General features: G+C 38.7%; 1 pseudogene; it reads right to left on the reverse strand.

Annotated features, from left to right (window-relative positions):
* Nucleotides 1-1909: 1909 nt before the first annotated feature.
* LOC134238870 (medium-chain acyl-CoA ligase ACSF2, mitochondrial-like) lies at nt 1910-3695 on the reverse strand (annotated as a pseudogene).
* Between the last annotated feature and the right edge of the window lie 6298 nt (nt 3696-9993).

The following is a 9993-nucleotide window of genomic DNA, read 5'->3' on the forward strand; positions in this document are numbered from 1 at the left end:
TTGTTTTGCGTGTGGGGAAAACTTGGGGAAAAAAAGTAAAATAAACACTCAAATGAATAAAATTTGTGAAATTTTCACAGAATCTTTATTACATATTGCCATTGTGCACCTCCTATTTTACTTTTTGACACATATTTTTGGTATGACACTCCCATTATATTCATATGGGACAGGGTATCATTTAGTGAGCTCATTGCTCACAGTACTAGTTAAAAACTAAACTGTGACGGACACTCCCATTAGTCCATGTTTTGCTGTGTCCGGGAAAAGCAAAATATGTGTCGGATCAAAAAGTAAAATAGGAGGTGAGGCAATATGTACAATGAATTTTCTGTGAAAGTTTTATCAATTTTAACTTCAGCGGTATGAGAGAAGTTGCTAGAGATGGGTACCCCAAAGCGTAACAGACGGGACGACGGAGCAGACGTACAGACGGACGGAATTAACGATTACTATACCCTCCCGCTTTTTCAAACGGGGGGTATAAAAATAGTTTGACTTTTATAACAAGTGGTTAGAGTGTTTGCTTTCGAGTCGCAGAGTAAAGAGTTAATACGTCGCAGGTTCGAATCCCAGTGCGGGATGAGAAGACCGGCACTTCGTATAAACCGAGGTCCTGCGTCGCAATAGGTGCTGACACGAAAAAAGATCTCTCACTGCTCAAAACTGCTGAGTACAGGTCTAAATCTGCAGTCATCCACCGGCAAATGGTGGCTCTTCAATATGGGCGATAAAATCTTAGAGACTCTCAAGTGCTTCGTTCTGTTTCTGTTGTTCAGTTCCGCCAACATCCTCCAACGTAAACTTTAACATTTTTCACCATGTCTTATGATGACCCCATTAAATGTTATACAGTATAACATGACGGGCATCAACAAGTAGCCCCCCCTTCCCCATGACTTTTATAAACATTAATCCCTCTAAAATGTTAGCCTCTGGCTCAGACACCAGCATTTTGACCGTTGGTCATTAAAATGAATAATAAACTCCTTCCAAATAATTTAAAATCTATGTAACCTGTATCCAACACTAATTCATCAGGTTAAGGTATAGTTGGTAATGTATTAAAATTTATTACAGTGTACCTGGATTTTTAGGAGGTAAGCTGCTGTTTATAATCCTCTCAAACTTTTTTGAGAGCAGAGGTCCATTATAGATAGAACAATTACCTCTAATATGCCATAGGCGTCGGAACCGGGGGGGGGGGGTGGGGGGGGGCTTAGCCCCCCACTTTTTTCCAAATATATACTTACTATAGACATAGAACCTTGTTTCGTATGTTTAGCCCCCCCCCCCACTTTCCACAGACGTTTCGCAGTATAGGCTAAAAATGGGTATAGTTTTGGTGTTTGGAGAAAAACTTAGGTACTAAAGTTGACCTACATCCCCCCCCCCCCCCCCCCCACACACACACACACGAAATAGGAATTTCGCCTCTGGGAAATGGACATTACCTTTTTCTTTCTTGTTTTTTGTTTTCTTTTGTTTTTTTTTTTTTTTTTTTTGCTTGTCAGGTTTTTTTGGAGGGTATAATTACACTTAGCCCCCCCCCCCCCTTTCAATTTGCTTCCGACGCCAATGTATGCTCTTTATTTTTGTCCATGGGAAGAAAAGGAATTCACCGGTAGACAGATCTCAGCGAGCCGATTCTAACACTATGTACGAGTAGATCGTTAAATGTGAATAATTCTCAGGAGACAAATTGTTTTTATCAAGGTCTGTGATTATTTGTAAATAAGTAAAAAATATCTTTTAAAATAATTCAAGTGCATAGGACATTCCAAGATAGCTTCCTCCTTTAGATCTCATTTTAAACTCAATTGCTGGATACATTTTCCGTCACATCCTAATTACTTTGTTGATACACCGTGAATGACACGTTCATTTACAAACTCAGCATTATAGCATTTTAAATTTGTTTGATGAACGGTAAAGAAACGCTCTTCGTCATCTTTCTATCGCTTTTACCCGTGGGAGTTTTTGGTAGCTTTTCGTGGAACACGATGTACTTTGGTAAAAAATATGTTCAATGAATCTGGCTTCCTCAGAAACATTGAGCTCTTGTTTGATAAAATCTTTGAGGGATTCCTCAGTCAAGGCCATCCCGTCCTTTTTAACAACAGCTGCACAAGGAATGTCGTCACAGTGATTTTCGTCTTTAATGGAGAAGACCACCACTTCCTTAACACAGGGATTCCTTTTAATAATTTCTTCTAGAAAGGACGGTAGCACCTTAGCTCCAGAGATTTCCATCGTATCAGACACTCTGCCAAATACTTCAAGGCAGCCAGCAGAATTAATATGTCCGAAATCGTCTGTTTTGTACCATCCAGCAGGGGTAATAACAGCCGCGGTTTTTTTTCGGCTTCATCGATGTAACCTGGGAATGGTAAACAACTGCGCAAAAGCAGTTCTCCTTTCGTTCCAAGAGGAACCATCATTCCGTCCTTTCCTACAATTTTCATTTCCACCCCATATAACGGCGATAGACCAACGTATTTGTCATCAGGCGAACTATACAGCTTTCCAGCCACACCAGCTTCTGTTGAGCCGTATAGAACGGAAAGGGCGTCGTACCTTTCCCCGATGGCTGCCAGACAAGAGACTGGAACAGGCTGACCTCCTGTGATAACTGTTTGAAACTTCCAAGAAAAATCTTTTGACATCAGTAACTCTAAAAGGAAAGGAACGAGGATCAATGCGTGTTTTGGTTTCGCTTCCTGTATAATACTTGAAGTGTATTTCATTGCTGCTTCAACAGAAGGAAAAGAAAGCGTGTTTATCTGGGTTATAAGTTTTCCTCCAGGGATACCCCCCTATCCAATAAAATGGACGGTCATTGTAAAACGAAAACTCTTCATCTTTTTTAACATACCAACCAGTTGCGTCCAGAAAATTATATGCATATTCAACTATACGATGATGACTATATTTTACAGCTTTTGGTAACCCTGTACTCCCGGATGTCTGAATAACAGCACACGTATCATCTGGGTCTATATCTGGTAACTTGACTTTCTCCTTGCTGTAAACATCTTCTATTGTAAAACATGCGTCAGAAGATTGCAGGGGTGTCTGTAATACGACCCATTTTACAGATGGTATATCGGAGCCGACAACAACACCAGTTTTTTGATCCACTTGCAGGGAATTTTGACATATTTCCCAGTGAACGTCCCTGTCTCCAGGATCAAAAAGTAGCAGTTTACATCCTCCGACTTTGGTGATTCTTTTTATGCTCTCTCCAGATTTGTCATGAAAATTGAAATGTAAAGGGCATGCCCCTGCAAGCTGTGCACCAAACGTACTCACTAACCCTTCAATACTGTTGTTTCCACCTATTCTCATTACGTCGCCCTTATTTATCCTTAACTGCAAAAGTCCTTTTGCCAGCAATACTGCATCGTGGTAAAGTTTTTCATAGGTGATGGATGTTTTTGGTTTGCCATAGTTGTAGACAACACATGCCTCCTGTTTTGGCTTTTCGGTGGCCCACTTTTGTAGAAGTTTAGACAGCGTAGTATACGGTGCTCTTGTAACTTGGCCAGATCTTAAATAACTTTGGTCACAATTCATCTCCACCGCGTCCCTGATCCCAGTTGTATTTTCCAAGGTTTGTGCCTCAATACAAAGAACGAATAGAAATTTGGAATGTTACGTAAACTTAAGATCAATTTTACACATCAGTAGCTTGAAACCTTAGTTTACGGAGGCCGACAAGGGCCAAACAATTACGAAGAGATATAAGATTATTATGTGTGCTTTATGAATCATAGCACTAAATCAGAATGCTTTGATGAATAAAAACCATTTAAGTGAAACAAAATTTATAAAATTGATTGATTGTATTTTGTTTAACGTCCCTCTCGAGAATTTTTCACTCATATGGAGACACCATCACTTGCCGGTGGAGAGCCAATGAGCAGGGAGGGATCTTTTTCGTGCCAGCACCTACTGCGACACGAGACCGGTTAATTTTTATAAAAACCAACTCCCACAGTGGGGTTCGAAAATTTATAAGAAACATAGGGTTGTTTACAGACAAAAAATTTATATTTTCTGCAAAAAATGATACAGAGAAAGTGACGATTTTAAAGACCAAGAAACCAGAAAATTGTTTTGACATTAACTGAATTTTTTCTTTACGATTTTCTTAAATTGAGAATGATTTTTATAAGATTTTCCTAAATATTTACTTTTCTTTATTGAACGATTTTAAAATTTAATTTGTATTTCAACAAAAATGAATTATGGAATATATTATAGGATCCTTTTATCACAAACTTTTTAGCTCACCTGAGCCGAAGGAGACTTTTCTGATCACATCGTCGTCCGTCCGTCCGTCTGTCCGTTGTCTGTCCGTCTGTAAACTTTTCACATTTTCGACTTCTTCTCAAGAACCACTGGGAGACCAAACTTGGTACAAAGCATCCTTGGGTGAAGGGGAATTTAAATTGTTAAAATGAAGGGACATATCCCCTCGCAAGGGGAGATAATCAAGAAAAAGACAAAAATAGGGTGGGTTCATTAAAAAATCTTCTTCTCAAGAACCACTGGGCCAGAAAAGCTGAAACTTATGTGGAACATCCTGGGGTAGTGTAGATTCTAAATTGTTCAAATCATGACCCCCGGGGGAAGGGCGGGGCCACAATGGGGAATCAAAGTTTTATATAGAAATATATAGAAAAAATCTTTGGAAATCTTCTTCTCAAAAACCACTGGGCCAGAAAAGCTGAAACTTATGTGGAAGCATCCTGGTATAGTGTAGATTCTAAATTGTTCAAAACATGACCCCCGGGGGAAGGGCGGGGCCACAATGGGGAATCAAAGTTTTACATAGAAATATATAGGAAAAATCTTTGAAAATCTTCTTCTCAAGAACCACTTGGCCAGTAAAGCTGAAACTTATGTGGAAGCATCCTGGTATAGTGTAGATTCTAAATTGTTCAAATCATGACCCCCAGGGGAAGGGCGGGGCCACAATGGGGAATCAAAATTTTACATAGAAATATATAGGAAAAATCTTTGAAAATCTTCTTCTCAAGAACCACTGGGCCAGAAAAGCTGAAACTTATGTGGAAGCATCCTGGTATAGTGTAGATTCTAAATTGTTCAAAACATGACCCCCGGGGGAAGGGCGGGGCCACAATGGGGAATCAAAGTTTTACATAGAAATATATAGGAAAAATCTTTGAAAATCTTCTTCTCAAGAACCACTTGGCCAGTAAAGCTGAAACTTATGTGGAAGCATCCTGGGGTAGTGTAGATTCTAAATTGTTCAAATCATGACCCCCGGGGGAAGGGCGGGGCCACAATGGGGAATCAAAATTTTACATAGAAATATATAGGAAAAATCTTTGAAATTCTCTTTCTCAAGAACCACTGGGTCAGAAAAGCTGAAACTTATGTGGAAGCATCATGCGGTAGTATAGATTCTAAATTCTTCAAATCATGACCCCCGGGGAAGGGCGGGGACACAATGGGGAATCAAAGTTTTACATAGAAATATATAGGAAAAATCTTTGAAAATTTTCTTCTCAAGAACCACTGGGTCAGAAAAGCTGAAACTTATGTGGAAGCATCCTGGTATAGTGTAGATTCTAAATTGTTCAAATAATGACCCCCGGGGGAAGTGCGGGGCCATTATTGGGAATCAAAGTTTTACATAGAAATATATAGGAAAAATCTTTGAAAATCTTCTTCTCTAGAACCACTGGGCCAGAAGAGATGAAACTAATGTGGAATCATATCAGGTAGTGTAGATTCAAGTTTGTTCAAATCATGACCCCCGGGGGAAGGGTGGGGCCACAATGGGGAATCAAAGTTTAAGATAGAAATATATAGGAAAAATCTTTGAAAATCTTCTTCTCAAGAACCACTGGGCCAGAAAAAGTGAAGCTTATGTGGAAGCATTCTGGGGTAGTGTAAATTCTAAATTGTAGGAATCATGACCCCCGGGGGAAGTGCAGGGCCATTATAGGGAATCAAAGTTTTACATAGAAATATAAAGGAAAAATCTTTGAAAATCTTCTTCTCAGGAACCACTGGGCCAAAAAAACTGAAACATATGTGCCCATGGAAGGATCATGGGGTAGTGTAGATTTCAAAATGTCTAAATTATGATCAGTGGGGTAGGGTGGGGATGCATTATGTATAACAAGGGGGAAATCTGGTAAAGAACAGAATGGTCAAAGCTTCTCAGGTGAGCGATGTGGCCCATGGGCCTCTTGTTTAAATGCCATTATGACATATACAGTATTAAAAAAAATTAATCAATAGGCAAGTAGAAATCGGCGCTTACTGACTTCCATTACTTTTACAAGAGTTCAAGCTGAATATCTACATATAATTTACATCTAATTGAAAGAGATTTTAAGATGATGTATTGGGTCAAATGCAAGTAGTTTTATTCCGAATAGTCGTGAATTTAAAACTTGATACTTCGATAACGATAAAATTGAATATGTTGCAGCGGTTTTATCTCAACAGAAGTTAAGACATTTTGAGCATGGGATATCGAATGCAGAAAAGCTTTTTTGTTTGGATATTCATTGGAGAAATACGTGTTTCAAGAGAGAAGAAAATACATGAGAATGTTAATGTGGTGAGTGGTTTGTATCTCTTTTGGCTATATGAGTTTTATAATTCTATGCATAAACAATCAAAAAATTTCTTTTTAATATTTTTTTCCCTTTACTTCTTTTTAAACGTTGAAAGCTCGATCCTAGAATATTCAGAAATTTCAGAACAAAAAAAAAAAAAAAGCTACTTCCCTATTTTAAATAAAGGGAATCCGTGTTTTCGGAAGAAGGGTAATTACCGGTATTTCGGATGTTTTATATTTTGCTCTTAAATGACCCCTCTCAGTCTTTGCATAGTATATATAATGTAGGATGATGTATATCGTCTCATTTTTAATATCTATTATTTACTAATTTATCTGGCCATTAAACATAATTTAAGTACATTTGTATTATACATGAAACATTCTTCTTTTATTCTTTACCTATCATATACATTATTACATTTTAATATCTATTATTTACTAATTTATCTGGCCATTAAACATAATTTAAGTATATTTGTATTATACATGAAACATTCTTCTTTTATTCCTTACCTATCATATACATTATTACATTTATAATAAATAGCGAAATTCCTCTCGGAAAAGTACACAAATTTCCCTACAATATCAAAGCTCTACCCAACAACCGAACCCATGAACAAGTGCTGAAAAAGATTTTAAAATCTGGTAAAAAAAAAAAAAACCCTTCTTATTACAGTTATTAATTTCAATTGATTTGTGCATTTTTAATATGTAATTAATTGAGGCCGCCCTAACCGCAGAATCTCTGATTCTTTGGTAATGAATTACACAGTTTTGGAAGAGGCATCTTTGTTCATCATTACATAACCGTGCTTTTAGCCTAGCTAAATACACAAGAGCAGAGAAGATTTTCAACGCATTTTAATTCAAGAACCACTACGACTCCCTTTCGTCCTGGGTTCGAATCCCACTGTGGGACTTGGAGACCGGTCCTCCGGATGGGACCGTATAAACCGAGCTCCCGTGTCGCAGTAGGTGCTGGCACGAAAAAGATCTCTCCCCGCTCAATGGTCATAAGTGTCCAGTATAGGACAAAATTTACAGCTCTACATCGGCAAGTGGTGTCGACTCCATATGAGTAATAAACCATCGAGCGGGACGTTAAATAACATGCATACAATCAATCAATCTTTTATTCATCTTGACTTTGGTGCCTTGCCTTGTTCTGGTAGACAAGCGAGGAGATTGGCAAGACAGCTTAGTTAGCCTGACTTATTCAGTTGGTTTGGTCCGGTAGTTGATCGCATTTTCCTTGATTCCCGTTCAATTGGCTCCTCTACCATTACCTGGAAGTGAAGGTTGGTGTCTTTGAGGGCGAGAACCTGTAAGATAGGAGGAATTTTGCGATCAAACAGATTCGATTTCTGTTGGCCAGATGGCTTAGTTGCTCTGTTTCTTTCTTTGTTATTTAACGTCCTCTCGGGAATTTTACACCCATATGTGGAGGTCATCATTTGCGGTGGAGGCGTAAAAATTTTGACCTCTGCTTTGCATTTACGGTCATTGAGCAGTGAAGGATCTTTTTCTTGCTACCACATACTGCAAGGTTTACACGCCGGTCTCTTCCGAAAGATCGGACTTCACGTCCTGCAGTGGGATTCGTAGATGTATACGAAGACACAGGGTTGTTGTTTTCTGAGGTGAAGGCTTTATGGAGATAGGATTTCGCAGTCTGTAGGCTTTTATCGTCGATGGCAAGTTGAAACAACAACTAGTGATTCAGGTCTCAGTCTTACATTTTATGTCGTGTCATGCCCTGGAAGTGATAGTTGGAAGACCTGTTTAAAAGATTCTATGTAGGTGTCTTCGAGGGCGAATACCTAAAATATGGGAGGAATTTAGCTGTCAAACCGTTTCGATCGCCGTTAGCAAGATAGCTTTGTAGGCAGATCACTTGACAAGTGATTCAGACTTTTGGGGTCAGCATCCTGATTTGGTCCATCGCATTTTACTTCCTTTCCTGTTACATTGTTGCCGACCAGGAGGTAAAAGAGAAAAGACCTGCCATAATCAAGAATTGGTTGATCATGGTGAAGACCTTTAAGGAGAGAGAAATGTGGCAGTAAGACAGATTCGATCGCTTGTGGTTAGACAGCTCAGTATACTTTAATAACACTTTTCTGGAGATTCAGGAGGCCCGATTTCAAATCCTGGTCAGGTCCATCTCATTCCAATCTGTTGTGATAAATTTGGTGCTGTGCCATGCCTGGAAGTGAAAAGCAGGGTAGTGGCTAGGTTGAAACCTTTAAAGGCCGATGATGAACGCCCCTCTCAAGAAGTTTACACTCATATTAGGACGCCAACACTTGCCGGTGGTAATTCGGCATATCTCAGGTTCATTGAGCAGTGAGATCTTTTTCTTGCTAGCACCTACTGCACAAAGGATCTCGATTTATATGCCGCGGTCTTTTCCGAAGGATCAGTCTCCATGTGCTGCCGAGGGATATGAATCAGCCACGTTAGAATCAATTCCTTACTTAAAGCTGACATGAATTCTTAAATACGCAACATTTTCATCTATGTACGACTTGTTTAATACCAACTATAGCCGTATTCCGCCATATTTCTTTCAGATACCTTGTCTCATTGTAACGATGTATACCCCAATGCGCTCGTTACACTTGAATGATTTTTTGGATTGGGTATCGACTTGTGCACATCTCCGATGGTAAAGCATATGAGAGCACATGAGGTGATCAAGACATTTCAAAAACAAATAAACAACATAATAATCATATTTTTGAATGATTATGGATTTGAATCAAAAGAAAAAAAATGCAAGTTTGGAAGAGAAAATTAGATGCATGAGTACGTATTTTTACAGTGCGCCAATTTATGCAGAATAAACTTGAAATGAAAAGCAGTAAAATTTGCAAACACATTTTGAAATTATGTCATTTGAATGGAACAAAACAACCAACGTCTTTGACTGCAGGTCCTATGCAATTGATGTATATCGAGAAAACGCTTCGAACGCTGTAAACGTACCCATACCTGGTAATAAGGTTACTGCATTGGTTCGAAGATGTGCACAAGTCAAGTGAAATACACCCTGAATTCCATTTATTGAAATATGCATCACAAAAAAGAAATAAACTCCACAAAAGCTCAACAGTAAACACACTGTCATTACTCCGTACACACTAGCAAGACGATATACTTAGTCCGTGCTGACCAGATTTTGGTCAGGGAAAATATCAAAAGTGGAAAGAGAAGTTATTTGGTATTTGCGCGGCTGAAAGGGGGGGGATATAATAACTGATGTTCATAAGCTATAATTGTGAATTGTTTATCTACATGTAGTTCTAATATACATTCTAGACAAAGTCATGTATATAGTCTGCAGTTGGTTTGCGTCGCAAAATTCATTTGTCAATTATAAC

This window comes from Saccostrea cucullata, unplaced genomic scaffold (genome assembly GCF_032062105.1).
Source record: "Saccostrea cucullata isolate Sc308-1 unplaced genomic scaffold, CSIRO_AGI_Scuc_v1 ctg13992, whole genome shotgun sequence".
NCBI lineage: Eukaryota > Metazoa > Mollusca > Bivalvia > Ostreida > Ostreidae > Saccostrea > Saccostrea cuccullata.